At 46.8% G+C, this 19,498-nt stretch overlaps 1 protein-coding gene across 1 annotated transcript in view; it reads right to left on the bottom strand.

The window, feature by feature from the left end:
- The window catches only part of LOC118771955 (ras-related protein Rap-1b), a 47,927-nt gene extending 32,505 nt beyond the window's left edge, over positions 1–15,422 (bottom strand). The window contains exon 1 of the mRNA XM_036520147.1: positions 15,344–15,422. The gene's annotated coding sequence lies outside the window, so the exon portion shown is untranslated. The remainder of the gene's footprint in view (positions 1–15,343) is intronic.
- Positions 15,423–19,498: the final 4,076 nt, after the last annotated feature.

The raw sequence follows: 19,498 nt of genomic DNA, 5'->3' as shown, positions 1-19,498 counted from the left end.
AGTAAGCTGCAAGTTTCAGAACACCAAGGTTCAGCTATACAGGTCTGCCGATTTCCCACGCGCGCAGCATGAGGGTCAGAACCGTTCGCCTAAATCAGGACAGCGACTGAGCAGCCTTGTTTCGAAACACTAGCGGGCCGCGTTAATCTGCAGCAGATTGTGAAAATTCCAGGGCAATAATCTGATGTTAATTCCCCAGATGAGGCGATATCGATCAGGCCTGCGGCATGGGGGGGGGGGGGGGGGGGGTGTGCGCAGAGACACAGTGGGGGAGTGGGGCGGGGGGTAAATGTCACCACGGGAACTTGTGCGGTGAGAGCGGCATTTCCTCCCGGGCCTCGGCTTTGCTCTCCTCCTTCAGAGAAGCGGGGAGGGCCGTTAGCGGCGGGAGCCTTGCTCAGACAAACCCGATCATTAAAATCAATGAGCGGCCAGTCGCATCGCCCCTGCTCGCTCACTCGCTCGCCCGCTCCCGACATGTCGGGGCGGCTCGCAGACATGGCGGAGGAACCTGCACGGAGCACTCAGCCTGGAAATAAAGGCCCGGACGCCCTCAGGGCGCAGCAATGGCCCTCTTCTGTCTGCAGGCGCCTCCGCCTCTGGCCTCATCGCTCTGAGACAGCCATCATCGCGCCCGTCTCCGAAAGCACAGGCTAAGTCCCTGCCTCCTCCACACAGCTTGTCTCTCAATTGACCTGCTTCAGTCAAGCCTTGCTGTGTATTAATTTCATGCTGACTTCTGTGATATTGCACCCAATTACCGTGGGGCATGGACGGCCAAGAATATCCCGCAAGGCCAGGTTATTTGGAGTTTTTTTTTTTTTTGTAAATCTTAAATGCACTTTCAATTAAGGACTGATTAAGACCTTCTGAAGTAGCAGGATGCTGGGATTTCTGACTGACAGGGTTTAAAAACCCTGGACTGAGGTGCAGTGCGATGGGCTGGTCGATATGCGCAGTCGGACGCAGAAGCCACAGCGGAGCAGTGCAGTGCAGGCGAGCAGAAAGAGGAGAGCGGCAGAGAGCAACAGCACGGCTGTGTCACCAGCGTGGGGCCACCAGACCCCCCCCCCCCTTCCAGCTCACACAAAACGCTCAGCTCCTTCTGACAGCGCGATGCGGCAGGAAGTGATGGAATTCAAGCTACAAAAGGATAAATGAGGATAAAAAAAAAAAAACGCAACAAAAAACACAAGTTGGGGTTAGAAAACCCAGGCTGGCTGCTGGTGACAAGTCAAGCCTGTCACTCTGCAGAGCCTGAGGTCTCTATCTTCCCACAGGAAAGGCTTGCTGGTTGTGATTAAGGTAGGTGCTCCCCCCGTCGCCCCCCCAGAATCCCACAAGCCTTCCTGTGGCGCTGGAACCCGATATCCGTTTCTGATAAACCGCGAGAGGCCACGCCCAGCGCAGCCGGTTCGGATCTTCACGCTGGGGGCCGCGGGGGGCGCCGGGGGTGGGATGGGGGGCTGTGAGGGATGCCGGGGGTGGGGTGGGGGGCCGCGGGGGATGCCGGGGGGAGCCGGCGTGCACCCGTTCTTGCTCCCACACTTGTTCTGCACCTTTTGCGGAAACAGCTTGGCCAATCGGATGCCACGTACGCCATTACCTCCAGCCGCTGTAACGAGCTCAGGCGAGCCCCTTGGTCCGTCCCCCGGTTCAGCCTCACTTCAGAGGACGCAGATGCAGCAGACAGCTTGCGAGGACTGTGGGAGCCCCATTTCCCAGGAACAAAACTTCTCTGCACTTCGAGCTGCTTAATATCCTTACAGCTGGCGGATGACGGGGGGCTTCAGCTGAAGTAATGAAACTCCCCCCAAGAAAAGGAGAACAGAGCAGTACAGCTTCGCACTGACAGCCCCGTCTCACTCGGTGGAGAGAGCCAGTGTCCATAGGTGTGACAGAGACAAACAAACCACACACTAGCTAGGTAAATATTTGCTTTTCCCATTCCAGTCTGTGTAGAAGCCTTACCTCACTGCGTCTCTCTGGCGAGGAGCCAGTTAGTCTGCTGTAACACAGTGAACTCAGGGAGGTGGGGGTGGGGGGTGTCACGAGGGGGAGAGAATGAAGCAAGCGCCACATGGAAGGGTAATGACAGCTCAGGCCCATGTGACCGCCCGCCCTGCTTCTCTTCTCAACCGAGCAGCACGAGCTGCCGGCATTATCCTGCTGTCACCGGGGAAAATAACAGCAGCCAGGGGAGTGAGATGCCAGTCATAGCTGAGCGTGTGTGTGCACGACCCCTGCAGGTGTTGCCGGCAGAGGCGGCCTGACCGTACATGACCAAACCACCCCCCCCACACACACACACACACACACACACACACACACACACCTACACCTCTGCCCCGGTTCCAAAACCTCTATTAAGAAACACCAGGGAGCTGCGATGCAACCCGTGCAATTCTGCTAACGTCTTCTAACCAGTTATGCAACCAAAGCCATACTACGGGAATAGGGCTAATCTAGGGAAATGGAGGCTGCGGGTTTAAATCCAGACGGGTCGCAGTCACAGTGCTCAGCCTGGAAGGCTGGAAAATGTGAGCCATGGAAATCTACCTGGATAGGATCACCTGCTCAGCGAATGACTAACTAAAGAACGAAAGAAAAAAAAGAGTGAATAAAAGGGAACAGAACAAGGTCTGGTGGTGTAGCAGACACCGTGTTGTGCGATCCCCGCACACCCACCCAAGCCAGGAGAAATAAATGGAAAGAAGGGGGGGGGGGGGGGGCATTAATGGGTTTTTAATGTCAGCCTTTAAATTACGCTGTTTTAAATTCCAAATTAGACGCCCGAGGGTGATGAGTGTTTCACTCATTAGTTAGCGTGCTGTATTGAACATCTGAGTTAGCCTGCAGCCTCCTCTCTCTCTCTCCCCCTCTGTCTGTGGGGGTCGGGCCCTATGGAGGGAGGGGCGTTGGGTCAGCAGCACAGAAACTCCACTCAAAGCGGGCTATCATAACTGCATCAAGTAGGACATCTGCCAATTTGGGCAGAACTCGTTTTTTTTTTTTTGGGCAGAGCCTACATTTTTCTTTAGAGATATTCAGAACTACATTACCAACGTAACCTCTAGTACGTAAGAGGATGAACAAATTATCTTTGAAATTAACAGTGTCATCATGGAAGGAATGTGAGCTTTAAATGAAATTTGAGGATCCACAGTACCAACTAACCTCAATACTGAGACAGACCACTGTGCTGGAATCATGACAGCAGAAAGACTGATACAGTGAAACATGATTCTGCAATTGGCATCTCCCTACATCTCTTTATAACCATGACATACGAAGCAAAAGCACAATCAGACAGTTGCCTTTTTTCCCCAAATGATACACTGCTGTTTCCTTTTTCTCCGTTTCCTTCAGAGAGACCTAACGGTCCATTTCTGCTCCAGAGGGGGCCCTTATAGAAGACAATACTGAAAAAGACATAATTAGGCCTAACACAGAAAAATAATAAAGAAATACCCAGACGCTTTGGGGGTGGGAAACATTCCTCCGACACAAGGACCCGGCGCAAACGGATACATTCTTCAAGGTCATACAAATACTCCCAGCTCACTCCTGACCTCTGCTATCACTGGTCTGACTGCGGTACGGCGCCACGGGTTCTGTGGAAACATCGCTTCCTTAAAGTTTGCTTTCCCCACAGCAAGTTTCCATGACCGCCTTCCTGCAGCCCAACAACATCTACCACTCAGATACTGCCAATCCAGCTATTCGCAAGCACATCGAGGCACGGCCTGTGGATTCTTTTTTTGATTCACCGTAAGATCCACAAAGACTTTCAAAGACTTTCCCAGCAGGTATCTTAACCTCAAGCTATAGATAGAATAACCTACTTGGGAGACAGTCTCGAGCGTACCCTCCAGCTCCCGCTACGCTTCTTCTAAGCTTTGTAGGCTGCACAGGTGGAGAAACAGAGAGATTAGCCAATCCTGAGATCCCGCCATGAAAAGGAGGCAGAGATTCAGGGGATATAGGTTTGAAGGGTTTTCTGCTGCTGTCGCTGTGTGACACTCAGATCTCACTACCGACAAAGGCCTCCTCAGATCCACCCAGTATCACGCACTGATTCCTGCTCTTCCGAGAGGCCCGTGCAGGTGGTGGAGGGTAAGGCTTTTAACATGACTCTAACAGCGACGTATGTGAGAGACCATACGGCAGCTCACAACGGCAAACAGAGATTCCAAAAAAGCTTGAGATAGCCTGTTTGTGTTAGTTAGTTAGCTGTGTTTTAAACTCTGATTTAAGGTTGGCATAATCAAATCAACCCAAGATGGGCTTCTCAGTTCAAGGTGTGCGCACATCTAATGTAGACTATTTAAATCAGCGACAGGTACTACTCAACAATCAGACAAAGAAGGGAAAGCGGAAAGCCTTTCCAAATGCAGCCAATCTTAATCTAAATGGAAATATGTACGAGGCTCAGATAAGAAAGCGTGAAAGACACTGCAGCACCGGCCCATTCCATTTGTACTGCATTAAAACATAACGATGTGTACATAGTAATCTAGCAACTTGGGTGCACTATAGAAATAAAGTCGCAAGATTAAAATGTCGTATAAAGGCTTTTAATACAATATCAGAACAATGTACCTGCATACTCCAACAGCAGCAGTCATTTTCATGATACAATACACTCGATTTCACAAATACGTAGCATGTAACATGCAATATCTACTTTTAGGGGCAACAAGGGCAAGTGTATGGATGAAAACGCTACACTTTGTTAGTTCTTTGGCTGTCAAAGGAAGCGCCCCTTCACACTGCAACGCAGTAGACGCCTTTTTGGAGGAGCTGATGAGGATTGCTTTGTGGCATCGTAACAGAGACATCTGGACTACTGCCAAAGGAAAATAACAAGGGCATTTAGGAACAAGGCAGCAGAGAAGATAGTCCGAAATACATATAAATGCAAATACCGGTAAATAGAAAGTTCAGCTGTGACAATTTGCTCTTGTTGTTGCGATTTTGGCATTGAGGTTCCACACTGGATCCTTATCATGTCTTACTTCCCTCAGGGCAGGTCTGCACAATGGTGCACGGTGACACAACTAGGGTAGAAACCGGCCAGCGTTGCCACACAAATGGAGCCAATATGGGCTATGACTATGATGGAATGCAAGTCAATGCAAAGGACAGTAATTTGGCATGACGAATGTTAGGTCCTTACCACAGGCTCCAGTGAGCTAAGCATTCAAATTCAAGCCAGGCTGGACACACTACAGCCCCGGCACTGCACATAAAACAAAAGCAAAACAAATGGAAATTACTGTACAAACACAAAAAGCATCATTAGATTATCATTCTTTCCCCCGGAGGGGAATTTAATCAAGACACCGCATGCTGACTTCTGTGCACTTCAGCAAATACGTTAAAATAGCCAGTAATAAAAGAGATGATCAAACAAATTACATTCAAAAAGTACTGAATAAATTAGTTTTACTGTTTGAGGAAGGTGGGTAATTAAACGGTAATTGCTTTCTATTTGGATAAATCAGCCCAAGAAAAGAATGTTTTTCCCTACACGTGGAATTAATTATGCTATTGAGCTAACATCATCCCACCAACAGACAGATCCCTGGCAACCGATATTAGGTCCAAAACATACTTTCAAAAAGGCTTGCACACAAAAGCTCTGCTCAGCACTGACTCATTTACACAAGAGGAAGGACAAGAGGGGGAGAAGGGTGAACCCCTCCACAGCACAAAGCTGTGCTCCAGAGACGGCTAGTGCCACAGGGAGGTGAAGCCCTTCCCTGGGGTGCGGTGACAGATTCCCCACACATCTCTGTCAGGGAAGGGGGATGCCTGTCACACGCTTTCCCAAGAGTGAAGCAGAACAATCCACAGGCCACACACGGGGAAAGGGAAGCGTGCAACATGCCGTTACGAAATGTAAGGCGTTGCAGTGAATGTCAGAATGTAAAACAGTACAATACAGCTACCCATCTGGCAAAAAAAGTAACATGTAACCAAGTAACAAGCCGCATGATAAAACTCTAATACGTAAATGGAAATAACACTGTAACAGTACAATGCAATAATGTAAAAAACTATCTGGCAAAACACATCACAACACACTTGAAAAAGAGAGCGTGCACTCCCCCGTATACACAAACACACGCCAGCACGCACACACAACCTCTCAGAGCCCCGAGGAGAGAAGTGACACTCTCCCTCACAGATGCTCAGACAGAGAGAGTCATCCGGAGTGGCATTATCCGCTGAGGTCCCTCCTCACAGTGAAACACAAACACCCGAAACGACACTCCCACGGGCCAGACACACGGAGACAGAAATAGATTCCCGCCGCTCTGCAACTTCCTTAGCATTGTTTATACTGGGTGTATTCCCTCGTCCGGGTATGAATTGTATATGATGACATCACTGTCCTGAAAAACCCTCTCAAGTCAGTTTCGGATTTTACGTTTTCTTTACCCAACAGAAACCTCTCATCTGAGCCCGATTAATGCATCACAGCTCAACTGCCTCTGAACCCCGTTCAAAAAAAGCAGGCAGCCCAGCAAGATACAGGACACTGTGTCTTGGAAGCATTTTTGATGTTGTTGAAAAGTTACTTTTGAGACAGGAGCCTCTGCCAAGACAGTAGCGAAGAATTCATCAAATCCCCGCTGTATGGCTGATGCCCTCCCAGCAATGTCCCAAACATCTGGGTTACATATGAAATAATCCCCTTCCTTCAGGCATTAGACGCCACCCCCAGAACTCTGTTAGTTTCCCAAGACAGAAAGAGCAGGCTGCGAAATTGAACTGCAGAGACAGACAAGAGACAATCTGTGGCCACACACACTTCTTCCCACATACCAAAACATAGAAAAAGCTTCAGACCGAAGGCACAGTTCATTTCAACAACAGCAGCGCACTGAAAAAAAAAAGAAAAGCTCGTCTAACGAACAGCAATTTTAAAGGGGCTCGGCAAAGGCTGTGGATTCAAAGGCCTCCTTAATCAAAAACACATGTTTGATTAGAGCCCAGTTTGGCTTTTGCAAAGCGACAAGGAGGCCAAGTAATGCTCTATACCACACACACTTTCTGATCCCTACACATGCTCTCCCTGTACTACCCTCTAGCATTGTTCCCTGAAAAGTCAGTGAGTTAGGAAACACTAACTATTAATAGAGAACTTCAACTGTTCTCATTCCCGGGTGACACTGACTTGATTCCTAAATAAGGTGTGACATAGTATCAGTTCCCTTGAAGATTAGTGGAGAGCAGACCCACAGTGCACCAACAACGCTACACTGACCAGTTTTACATTACAGAACAGTTTTGTAAAGGACGATTGTGACTCACTATTCTTTCCACAGCTTTTGAATGGGCGTGCTAGCTGTACTGATGGTGTGTCCATTTCCCGAAAACAGCTCATTCAGATCTTCCAAATAAAGACGTGCCCATCGTGCTCAAAATTGCATTTTAAAAGCTACGGCGCAATTCATGAAACAGCACGCAATTCCACTGACATCGCACACAACCAAATTTAAATACTTCAATTACAAAGTGATAAAAAGCTGTGCTTCTTGCACCCCTCCTGGCCGTTCCAACAGCACTGATGCATTCCTGATCACGATCCTCATTTCTACTGCGTATTACGGGCGAAAATATCTTGATGGGCCTTGTCACTGAAGACACAGTAGCCCCCCCCCCGACACTGAAGACTGGACACCAGCTCTAGCTCCTGACCCCACTTCACCCTCCATGCACCACACTGTTTCTGTTGCATAAGGAACAGCTTCGCCCCTCTCCCAAAACGAGCAGCCCGGAGAGACTGAGCACTGGCACCGGCCGGTCGATACCCTTGCTGAAGAAGGAGCTCGCTGTACTCGTTTCAATCCTTTAAGCCTCCTTTTTTTATGGCAAGCTTCATTAGTGCGTCTGCCAACCCCCCCTAAGAGACCCCCCCCCCCCCCACCCCCCGAATGCAGGACATACAGCAATCGCGTGGCCCATGCTGCATTTCAACGGCGGCAGGAGCCTGCCTCTGAGCGTCAGGCCTCTGCTGCAGAGCATAAACGTGATAAAACCACGCGCTGGCAAACGGATGTTTTCTAACGGAGTTCACACTGTTGCTCCCTCCCGTGTGTGCGCTGTGCGCGTTTCACTCGAAATCGGGAACTCGGAGCTTCTGAGCAGGCACAGGGGGGAGAGGAGAGGGGGCAAGAGGGCGTGTTTGGGAAAAACCAACGGTTATTAAAAGTCGAAGCAATTGACAAGATAAACCGTGTTCTTTTGAGTGAAACTGTGTCTTTTAATTAGAAAGCACAAAGGACTGGTTTAATGAATTGATTTATCAAATATGACTATGGACAAAAAAAAAAAAAGACCTCGTTCCCAGAGGCTCGGAGCATGACAACTGCAGCTAAAAGATTAGATAGGTTTTCAGCTCATTTCCAATTTTGATGATGACAACACTGCAAGACCACCTAAACTGACAAGTAGGTAGTCCTCTTTCACTCAGATACATTTTCTTGGCAACAGGTGCTCCAGAGACTTTTGCTATTAGTATTTCCTCCTAAGTGCTGGATTTCAGAAACATGATAAGAACAGACTGACAGTGGTGTTAGAAGTGGGATGCAGAGTAGCACCATGGTTGTAATGGTGACAACTGAAGACCAGCAATGAATTTTACCCTATATGGGATGCACTAAGAATTGATCATAAACACCTAAAGGACTGTAAAAACACAGAGGATGTTTTTTTTTGCCACAGAGAATATGAATAAAGTATGGATTGATCTGGTAAACCAACTGTTGCCTCTACTTTTGTTCTCTGGACTGGCGCAACTCGTTCTGGTGCCAGAGACAATTTTCTGACGATCCTGTGGTCAAGACAATGTATCCGCCCGCCCTACAGGCGGGTCATAAACACGCAGTCTTATCGCTGCCTGCCAGTAATTCTGAAGCAATTATTGTCAGCCTGTCACTTTTGTCATGCAACTCCCTGTATCCAGGGCCGGCAGGTACCAGTGTTTTCATGGTAATGACTAAATAAATGGGATTTTTTTTCCCTGAATTATTTACACACACACACACCACAGCAGGACAGAAAAACTGCTGCTCCATCCACAAGTACACAGGCCTCTCCAGAACCCCATTTCCAGCAGAATCCCACAGGATGGAATAACAATGAGAAGCAACAACAAGTGGCACTAAAAAAAAAAAGCCACTACCACAAGACCCCAGTGCCTCCTCAGCAACACGCTGGAATATAAAGGACATGAAGAAATCAAATCAAACACCACTGTTTCTCTACTTAAAAAGCAATTTCCCCCGTTCGCTCGGGAACACCACCGTGACATTTCGGATTCCTCCCTCTCCTTTGTCGCCACTTCCAAATTAGGCTGTTTTTTTTTTTTTTTTTTTTTTTAAATTTAGCAAAAAAAGAGGAGTCAGTCCACTGCAAATGAAGCCCTCATCAAAATACAGACAACTGTTTAGAATACGGATTCACATTTAACATCAGTTGTGAGAGGCTTTACAGTGCAGAAAGAGGTATGACCAGTCTGGCCATTTATTTATTCAAATACGTGGAATAAAAGCTACTACATCAATGCAGACAAACATACAGCATATTTCTCCTCTTTCACGTATGCATACTTATGGCTTCTATCAATCAGTGGCCTCAGGTTAAAATCTCAGAGATAACATGGGTGCTAATCGTCAGCTCCGACAGATGTTAAAATTCGCTGGCGAGTATAAATGGATGTGTTCTCTGGGTGAACTCAGGAAGCATCACCTTATAACACCCCTCACTGAACACTGTGTACCTGCTGCTGGTTATTACTCAAGCTCCTGTCCTGGATGACTGATAGCATCACAGTGCGTTGAACATCATTACATCCAATATCAACTTCAGATGATTCAGAAAAAAGAGAGAATATTTTGTACAGATTAAGAACATGTTGAAAGAACTGCAAGGGAACCCCGAGTGACAATAATGGCTAAAGGGCAAAGTATTACCATGATAAACCTCTCCACACTCACTGACTCATCTATGGGCTTGCTCGAGTAAAATCTGAGCATTGAATTCTGGAAGATTCACATGGAAGTTCTTGTTGATGTGGAGAAGGAAGAGAAAAAGGGGGCGACAATCCTTATTTTTCAAGAAGGATTAAAAACTATTAACAAGCAAAAAAGACTACAAGGAAACCCAGGACACCTCAAACGAATTCACAGTTACTCGACCTCTCTTTAAAATGCTCAAGTTTTTTTAAAAGTCCGTAAGTGTTTGACTTCATCAAATAACACCCCCTCCAGGAGATGCGCTTACAAGCTATTTCAGAGAAACAGTAACTGAAACTTCAGCCCCATGAGTTTATCAACAGCTTTTTATTTTTACAGCAGATATCCGTATGCACTACGGGATATAGTCATAAAAACTGCAGTATCATCCTATTGAGTCCCAAGGATTCACGTCTTGACTCCCAGTTCTGGGTGCCAACCCCGATGTTAAAAAAAAAAAACAAACCATGTAATTCAAGTATCAGTGTATGATTGGAGAGACAAGCTCTTTAAAATGCAAATACTCCATTTGCTTCACCAGGCTCTGATGTGTTCTAACACCGCAGCTAAAGGCAACAGGCACATGAAAGGACATGCAAAAAGGCAGCGTGACCCTGATGGCCAGACACAGATTCAGAAACGCTCCAATTTCCCTTTCATATCAAAATCGTGGAACCCACCAATCTGCTCTGAATCTCCATTCAAACGTCACAGGGGACAGCAACAGAATAACCTAATACCGAGGTACAATGGACAAAATAAAATCTAATTAAGTTTCTCTTCTCATGCAAACGTTGTAGCTGGATCGTGAAAAATTGATCACAGATGTCCAGGGTTTGAGAAGTGGAATTGATATATGGTAATCTAAGTAGCTGCATGCGTTCAAAAGCCAGCGCAGCTAACAACAGTAATGAATCAACACTTGAAAGGAAATAAATGCCTCTTCTGGCTGTTCCCCCTCTAACTGCAATGCTGAAGGCATGAAGGGTTCTGTCTCAGTACAAAATCTCACCCCATTGACTAACTCTTCAGGTACTTATTCTAAGAAATAGTACATCTGGCACTGAGAAATGCATTTTGGAAGGATGAAACTGACCCGATTAAAGCTGAGGATCTCAAAAATACTGGGTAGCTGGGAGAAAAAAGGGTTTGAGAAAAGCTTTTTGGAGATGATTTGGAAAAGGCATAAACACCCATATCGTGGGTGACCTGCGTGGCTTAATTTTTGCATATTTACTCATTTATTTAGCTGCCTGACCCCTGAAATGATGCAAGCAGAAGCACATAATGTGACTGGCATCCCTCTGCTTAAAGGTGTAAGTCTCAAACCTACACGCCATACTACCCAGCCACGAGACCCCACTGCATGGAGACATCCGCAGCAAGCAGCCAGACTAAATTTGTATGCATAGCAGAAACTGGTTGGCATTAAAAACAAACACGAGCACCAACGTGATAGATGACTAGGTAGTGTTCCCTCTGACCCCAAAGTCACTCCCAGTTCACAATATCAAGAGAGGTACGTTTCTGCCCCCCTGTTCTGCAGTTCACAACACTGTCTTGCAACTGGTGAGAACACCCTAACAAAGACTTTCTTAACTGAAGGGATCCCCCCCCCCCATATATATTATCAACAGGCAACATGTTAAGACATTCCGTCCTTTTTTCTCCATGTTTAAATTTGTTGAATGTTAAATCCAGTTTAAATTTTAATTTCAAGAGAAGCCCGATGGGATGAGAAAAAGGCAGGAGCGCCGTGTATGATAGTGGCTGGTGGCTCCAGGTCAGAGAGTGCAGCACCGCCCTTTGCTCCTAGACACTCATCATGAGATGCTGAGTGTTGCTGTTCACATGCCATCAAGTTTCTTCTTTTTTATAATGAGGAAGTGCAGAGCGGTCACCCTCCCCTGACTTTCCGCCACGTCACACCAAACACCAAAAAACTCCCTCTCTACTGTGGCTGTAGTGATAGCTACCTGCGCTCATCAGGCCTGGGCTACACGCATGAGCAGAAATAATGACAGGCAGCACTGGTGTGGGGAACTGGTGTGGGATCGCAGGAGCGTGGGCCCGGAGAGAGCACTGACAGCCAGCCAATTAGAGCATCACACGTACCCTCGGTGCCCTGAGAGTGGCCCTGCGCTTTAGGGCAACGCCCCTTGCACGTTAGGGTGGCGGCCCTGCTCTTTGGGGGGGGTTGGTGGTGGAGGCGTTTTACGACTCCCTCCAGCCCCCTGGGGGAGGAACTGGACCAGGGCGAGTGTGAAGAAGCGGCAGCCGTTTTCATGGTCACCTTCCTCTCTCTCTGTCTTAATCTTTCGGTTTCCGAGCACCACTCTCCCCCTGCAGCCCTTTCCTGTCACAGATTACTGCTTGTCTCCAAGCTGCCCACACGCATCGACGCACGCCCGGTCCTGAGGTCTCGGCACGGCCGCGTGTGTCGCACATGCGGGCTCATAATAAGGGCTCCTCTGGGATTGGTCCAGACGTCTGCGCTGGAGGTGCCATTTATCTCTGACTGGGGTGAGGTGGGGGGAGAAGGGTGCATTTGCTGCTCCCACAAGTGTAGTTTTCTGCACCTGGCCATTAGACTCCTAAAATCCCACAGGGATCCTCTATGACAAGCTGAGTGCTTTGGGCCTTACTCTAATAATACACCTTCAACATCACATGACATGCAGGTCTACTGATATGACACATCCCAGAGCGCAGACCCTGGAACCAAAGCTCTGTGAGATTCTACCTTCACACCACACGACAAACCTGGTATTCGAAAATAGGCTTGAAAGAACTTAGACAGACAAACTGTCTGGGGGAGGAAAAACACAAAATTCAAAAAAAAAGAATCAACTGTGCCACTTTGCTCCCTTTATCACACAGAGCAACTCGATGTTCAGGCGTTAAGTGTGTCATCTTTAAATCCTCCCTTTCAAGGGAAGGCCGCCGAAACGCCCCCGTTTGTTTTTCCAGCGCGCCCCTGAACCCGGCATTCCTCCGAACCCCCGGAGGACGGGCCATGGCGAGGAGTTCCTTCCTCCCGCCCCCGTCGGGGGACGTTATGAGGTCACACCTCAGACCGGCGAGGTCACCGCCGCCACCCCGTCACGTGACCCGGCGGAGACAGAGAGGGCAGGGGGAGAGAGAGCGTGATGGGACTCACCCCGGTCTCCAGGCAGGGACACAGAGAGGGCCTCACACCTCTGCTCAACAGCCCATTGTCTCGGGCTCGCCCCGAAGGACAATAGGCCTGTGTTTCACGGGCACCTACGGTGGTTCAGAGAGAAAGAGAAACCCGAGCAAAGTGCCTGGCACAACTACCAAGCCTTTGTAGAATTACCTCACAAGCGCCAATCACTCGGTACATGCCTGGTGCCCTGAACTTCATTTTCAAACACTCATGGACTTCTTCCGTGAAAAAACTAATTCATTTTGAGCTGCATTTGCATGTTTAATTGTTAGAATAATGAAGGAAATTACTGCTAATTTTTCATACAGCACACAGTCAGCGCTCATTAATCAAAAACAGTGCTCATAAACTCCTCTGGGTTCAGGCTGGAGCCAATGGCAGCTCGTGTTCTGGGCTCTTTGTCTCCAACCTGCAGGATTGGGCTGGATTCGTGCAGCAGGCATCACACAAGAGGCCATCTCTAAGCTCTTTGAAAACGATCGAGAATCATCTCTTTTTGCCATCGGAACAGGGCAGGATACCAACGGTCCATGGGGATCGAACAGATTGGCAGAGAGTCACTTCCTCGCTAAAAGCTGTACTAGCGGCTAGCACATCCTCCCTGCATCGCCCAAACTCTAAAGCAGCTCTGAGAAAAAGAATGCGGCGCAATATTTTCCTTTTCAACCAAAGGAAAATCGTTGTAAAAATGATCAAACCCTCCTGGACCACATCAAATTGTGCAGAAAACGAAAGGTTTAAAAAACAGTTTTGCAAAGCACCCGCGCCACTTTTTATTTCACACTGAGCTCTTCCAAGCAATGAAATAACTTTAAAACGATGAAACCATTATTCATCCACACAGATTAGATTTTACTTGTTCCGACCGACTAGATCTTTACTTACGAATAGCAACATCCTTAATTATCAATGCAAAGACTACGAGTCCAGTGGACAAACTGTACTGTACAAGTTTTACTGCACCAGGTGGAAATCAAATTAAACTTCAGTGGGAAAACGTTACTCGTCGACCAAAAAGAAAAAGAAGACCGGAGAGTGTCAATTGTGCAAGGCTCTTGAGTAATCCATTCCCGGATTACACTAGGTTTTACTAACCCAAACGGATTTTCACACCCGCCCGGTGGCTACCACAAAACTGACACCTGTATCCTAAAAAAACATCGATTTACGTTCCATGCGCACATAACACGACGCACGAGCGAATGTGTACAACCACGCTGGTAAAAAAAAATATTATTTCCCAACCATCGCAAACTTAATTAAACGCTTTCACATTCATCAGACGAGTTAAGTGCGAAATACTGATGGTCGGATGACTTGTCTGGATAATCTTATTTTACATGCAAGACCTCTAATGTAATGTGAAAGATGACTGCCGCATAATTTCGTCGATAATCTGGAGGTTGTAGTTCTGTTGCGCTTTTCGCATGTGTTGACTCTCCAACTCCTTTACGAGGAAACCAGTTATCTCCTTCCACATTGTACTGAACTAGGCGGGGCACGTTATCAGATACATGAACATCAGGGGGCTGCTTTGCTTGCAGTAAATAAAACGTTCATAAAATGAACGTCGTTCCAGTCCTCAAGTAAGACGCAAACCAGGAATTAACAGGGAGAAAATATACAGGCCTCTCATACAACGATCGGTATTACTGGATGCTGGTTCCACTAAAGAATTTGCGTTTTTAACTACAAAAATGTTATAACTTTTCCATTTCCGCTATAACTTCTACACTGTCACTGGCAGAATTTTACAAAACGCCATTGCTCAAACCCTCCCACCGTCCTGATGGAGGTTAATACTTAAATATGCAATGCTTGGAAGTTCCGCGTTGTTCACGGAAGCGGCCGAGAAAGGTAATATTGTCAAGTAAAACATCAGGAGTTGGGTTATTTCCACTCACGCTCCGCCATATTCTAGACATTTGACCTGCTCTTCCGCAAACCGTGTGTTACGCGTTTTAAACCCGGTCCCCATGTTCATTCGCAAAACAGTTAGATTGTGCAGTCAGAGCACGCGTCCCGTATCGATAATAAACTGCGGCCAGGGACCGACTCAGAGCCTCCCCGGCACACATCACGCAACAAAGTTGCAGTAAAATCGCATCTATCCAGCTACGGTACTTACGGTTTTCCCTTTCCGTCGCTCCAATCTGTTTGCCTTTCTCCCTCCGCTCGCTAGCTCTCGCCTCTCTGGGTGAGGTTGTGAGTTTTTGCATGACGTTGCAGCCTCGGTTTCAGCGCCACTCACAAACTGATTTTGCAACCGCGCTGCCCACTATTGGACGTGTAGCGCGAAAGCGGTGGTCCCTGCTGCTCTCTGACATAATTTGCTAAACAATATGTAGACAATCTTTTTTTATTATTCCACGCTGCCTCCCGTGCTGTTTGTAGTACCAGCATGTTTTCTGTACTCCCTTCTGTTTCTTAGCAAGCAGGAGGAGGCTACGTGTATTTTATTAGCTTTCTTTATTTGATAAGCACACACCCTGTAAATATGATGCACTCAACAGCTAAACAAAATTTTGAGAACCGGTGTTGCCACACTTTTTATAAAACAAACGAAACAAACAACAAAACACGGATATTTTCAGTCCGCTGCCTCTTCAGTCGTTGCTTGTCCGTGCACATCACTCGAGAGAAGGCACTGCACAGATTACTACCTTTTTATGCCGTCAAGATGAGCTGATAATGGAAAGAACAGATATTATCGCACCCATACAATATAAAGATTATTGCATCTGCGCAGCGCCTGCCCTAAGATGATACCTGAGAATAAGCAGATAGTTCAGTCGTACACACAGTACAGCGCGACCAGAACCACTCCCTGAAAAATTGGTCGCTAGTTGCTTACAGTTGTTACTAGGTGTGTCGAAGACATTGTAATTATTTTTACGGTCTATGTCATTCACAAATATACTTGAAAGCTGTGTCACAGTTGTCATACGGAGGAAAGTGAAATTTGACCTGTCGTAGATACATTTTCGCTCACGTGAACAGGCTACAGTCCTGTACAGACCGGCCAAAAACACATTTTATTATTGTAAACACTCACCGCATTTGCGGACTCGAATGAAACCCGATGGCTCGGTAATTAATTTTCACCTATTTTCGTTGTTGCAAGGGCCTATAGAGGTGTCAGTCATACCACTACATACAGATATCCTCTTTTGCACATTGCTGTCTTTACAGAAGTCCCCTAACATTTTATGACTGGCATTAGTGCGTTGCTGTGAGGTTGTTTGCACAGCGTGGGCTGAATATGACAAATTGGATTGTAGTGACAGAGATCTTACTGTGTTCCACCTCAGATGAAACCAACGCCATAACTAGAAACCTAGGAAACAGAGATAGGCCTACAGGAAATACATTGCCTTGTGTTTCTACCCCTCTGAGAAAGGTCAGGCCCTGGAGTTTCAGTTCTGCTGCATCTGCTATCTGACTCTGTTATATAATTAGACTTAAATACCTCTTTGTGTGGCTCCCACCTGCAGCAACAGATGGAAATGGAAATTTGGATAGTGTTTACCAACCCCCCCCCCCCCCACACACACACACACACACACACGCAAGCGAAAAAGCACCTAATAGAATGGTTGTCCGCTGTGAGTATGTGCGAGTGATAGGCTGTCATTCCTGCGCTCACCTTGAGGGGGGTACAAAAGAAAGATTGCGGGACTCAAAGCGGCTTAAAAGTTCCACTTTCATCCAAAAAAAAAACAAGCTTCACACCTCGCGCCCGAATGGACTTCATGTGAACCGCAAAACAACAAAGGAGCCCGCGTTTTATTTGTGGTGAGTTTATGTAACAGGATCTGAGGGTTTCAGAAATTGGTGGTGGATGTGGGGGGTGGGGGGTGAGTGTGGGGATTTCACTGCAGTATTCACCCTTACCATCTGAAAGAACAGAAATGACAGTGAATGAAAATGAATCCCATTTTGCTCTCTGAATTGCCTTTGGGGGCTGAACAACCAGCATGCACTGCAAATGAAAAGCTCTGGCAGCAGTCATACTGGTGAACTTACTAGTAGCTGGTAGTCTATTGAACCCCTCAGCTCTGTCATCTACGGTAAACACTGTACAGGTCTGCTGTGTTTACCATGCATTGGGTTTGCAACAGACACAAATCTGTGCAAGAATCAAAGGCCCAGCAGCAAATACAACACGGAGACAAAGATTATTTGTCATATTGTCCTCTCAGCAAAGAGTTTTGACTTTGTTTCAGACCCTGGTGTTCAGAATTCAGCATCACAAACATGCTCCAAAACCAAGCTCTATGGTTAACGTATTTTAGGCGGACTCGAATCTGAAATCATGTTGCCTTTGGCATTCTTCATGGGCATAGTGTTCTGTTCTCTCTTGCAAACCATGAGTTACGGTAAGAAAAAGACAGAAAAAACTGATCGCATTTGGAGGAAATGAAAAAAAAAAATTCTGAAGAGCAACTGAAAGAAACTGGGATGAGAGCAAGTGTGTCATCACACTCAGAATATCTTTAGAGATGCTGTGAAAAGCAGAACAGTTCCACTTACCTTACAGTGCGTCTCCCCTGCCTTCCTCCTACAGGAAAAGCCCCAGTGGATATCCAGCAGCTCATTCAGATACATGCGAGATACTGAGAATGTCAAACAGGTGATGCAATATGATTATTTCACCAAAGCACAGTACATTTGTTGTGATTACAACAAACAAATTTCCCATTTCAATGCTTTATTCAGGTACATTTTCTTTCTGTGTGAAATGTAGAAAGAAACGTGTTTTCCCAAATACCCTCCTTCCTTGCTGAATGAAACTTCACACAAGGTCAAGCCAGGTCAAGGCAGGACACTGATGTTTATATGATAACATTCAGTCATAGCTGAGCACACAACGCAATGATGATTGTGACTTGTAAGCAAGCAAATATGCTGCTCACCCACTACATAGCGCAGGGCAGTCACTGTAAAAAAGGTATTTTATTATTTTTTTTTTTAAAAGTGAACCATTCAACCGTTTAATCTGTATATTAACCATTAATGGATGAAAAGGGTTCTGTGTCACCTAAAAAAATGTGATCATTAAGCAATCTGAAAACACATCCTGAATCGAGTGTAGGCTTGTACCAGTCCTTTTTTCAGGCCAGTAGGTTAAGATGAGGGTGTAGGAGGAATGTCACCGGAACACCCTAAAGCACGTCTTGGGAAAAATCTGCGGGAGATCCATCTCCGGTTGACAGCAGTGTGACGGAAAACACCAGAGCGGCTCTGCTATCGGAGCTAATCTCACCCTGTGTGCCTCCCCTACAGCCCAGAGGTCCCCCCCATCCCCTTAACCTCAGCCTGTTCACCTGCTGCCATTGGTCACGTGACACCACGACCAGCCAATCAGCCAGAGGGACAGGCCCAGCTGAAAAATAAAATGGATCCGGGGGAAAAAAAAAAAAACCCGGGGAAAGTGCTTGGTTGGATGCACTGCCATGGTGTGTGGATTGTACAACTACACGCTTTCCCTGGGATTCATTTGCAAATACTCTCTGATTTTTTTGACCAAAAAATTCACTTCAAATTATCGTAGGTATATACAGTATGTCAACCAATGGTTAAAGGATTGGCCATAGGTAATGATAGAACAGAGGGCAAAAAGGGAGGTGAACTTTCGTAAGGTGAAGAAGGCAGACAGATTAGCTGTAATGAAAAGGTTTGGGACTTGCTACCCTGCTGTTCGGTGTCCCAGCCTCACTCACCCAGAGTCAACTCCAAAAAATCATGGATCCCAACAGAGGGGGGAACAAACATAGCCAATTCGACAGTCCAAAGCAAGCAGACAGGGTGAGAAACAAACTCTTTAGCAGTTTCACTGGTAAAAAACAAAATGTCACAAGATATTAATTCTCAGTGATATCATTGTTCCTCTTGGGTGCATGTCTCAATGCCTCATGATATTTGCGTAGCATCATCGTGTTTTCCGAAAGCGGACGGTGAGGAGGAGTGGAAAGTGGGTGTCACGAGTTACGGGTGTGTCCCCCTGCCCCCCATCTCCGCATGTGTGACATATCTGTTGTGTGAGGCCTGAACTTTGCCCTTTCAGGACTAGAGTACTGAGTTTAGTGTCTAACCCGCCACAGCACCTGCTCAGACATTTTAAAATGGAACAGAGCATTCATGCTGCCTTAAAGATCTCAGGCCAAGCTGCTCCGAGGCTGGACTCAGTGAGGTTCTGGAACAAGTTAGCTACCGTATCATTATGCTAGCAGATTGCACTACGCCCTCGTTATTATTGTGTAACTTCTGCTCTGCTATGGTG

The sequence above is a fragment of the Megalops cyprinoides genome, chromosome 25 (assembly GCF_013368585.1).
Source record: "Megalops cyprinoides isolate fMegCyp1 chromosome 25, fMegCyp1.pri, whole genome shotgun sequence".
Classification (NCBI taxonomy): domain Eukaryota; kingdom Metazoa; phylum Chordata; class Actinopteri; order Elopiformes; family Megalopidae; genus Megalops; species Megalops cyprinoides.
The sequence above is the reverse complement of the archived record's forward strand: the minus strand, read 5'-3'. Positions and strand labels throughout refer to the sequence as shown.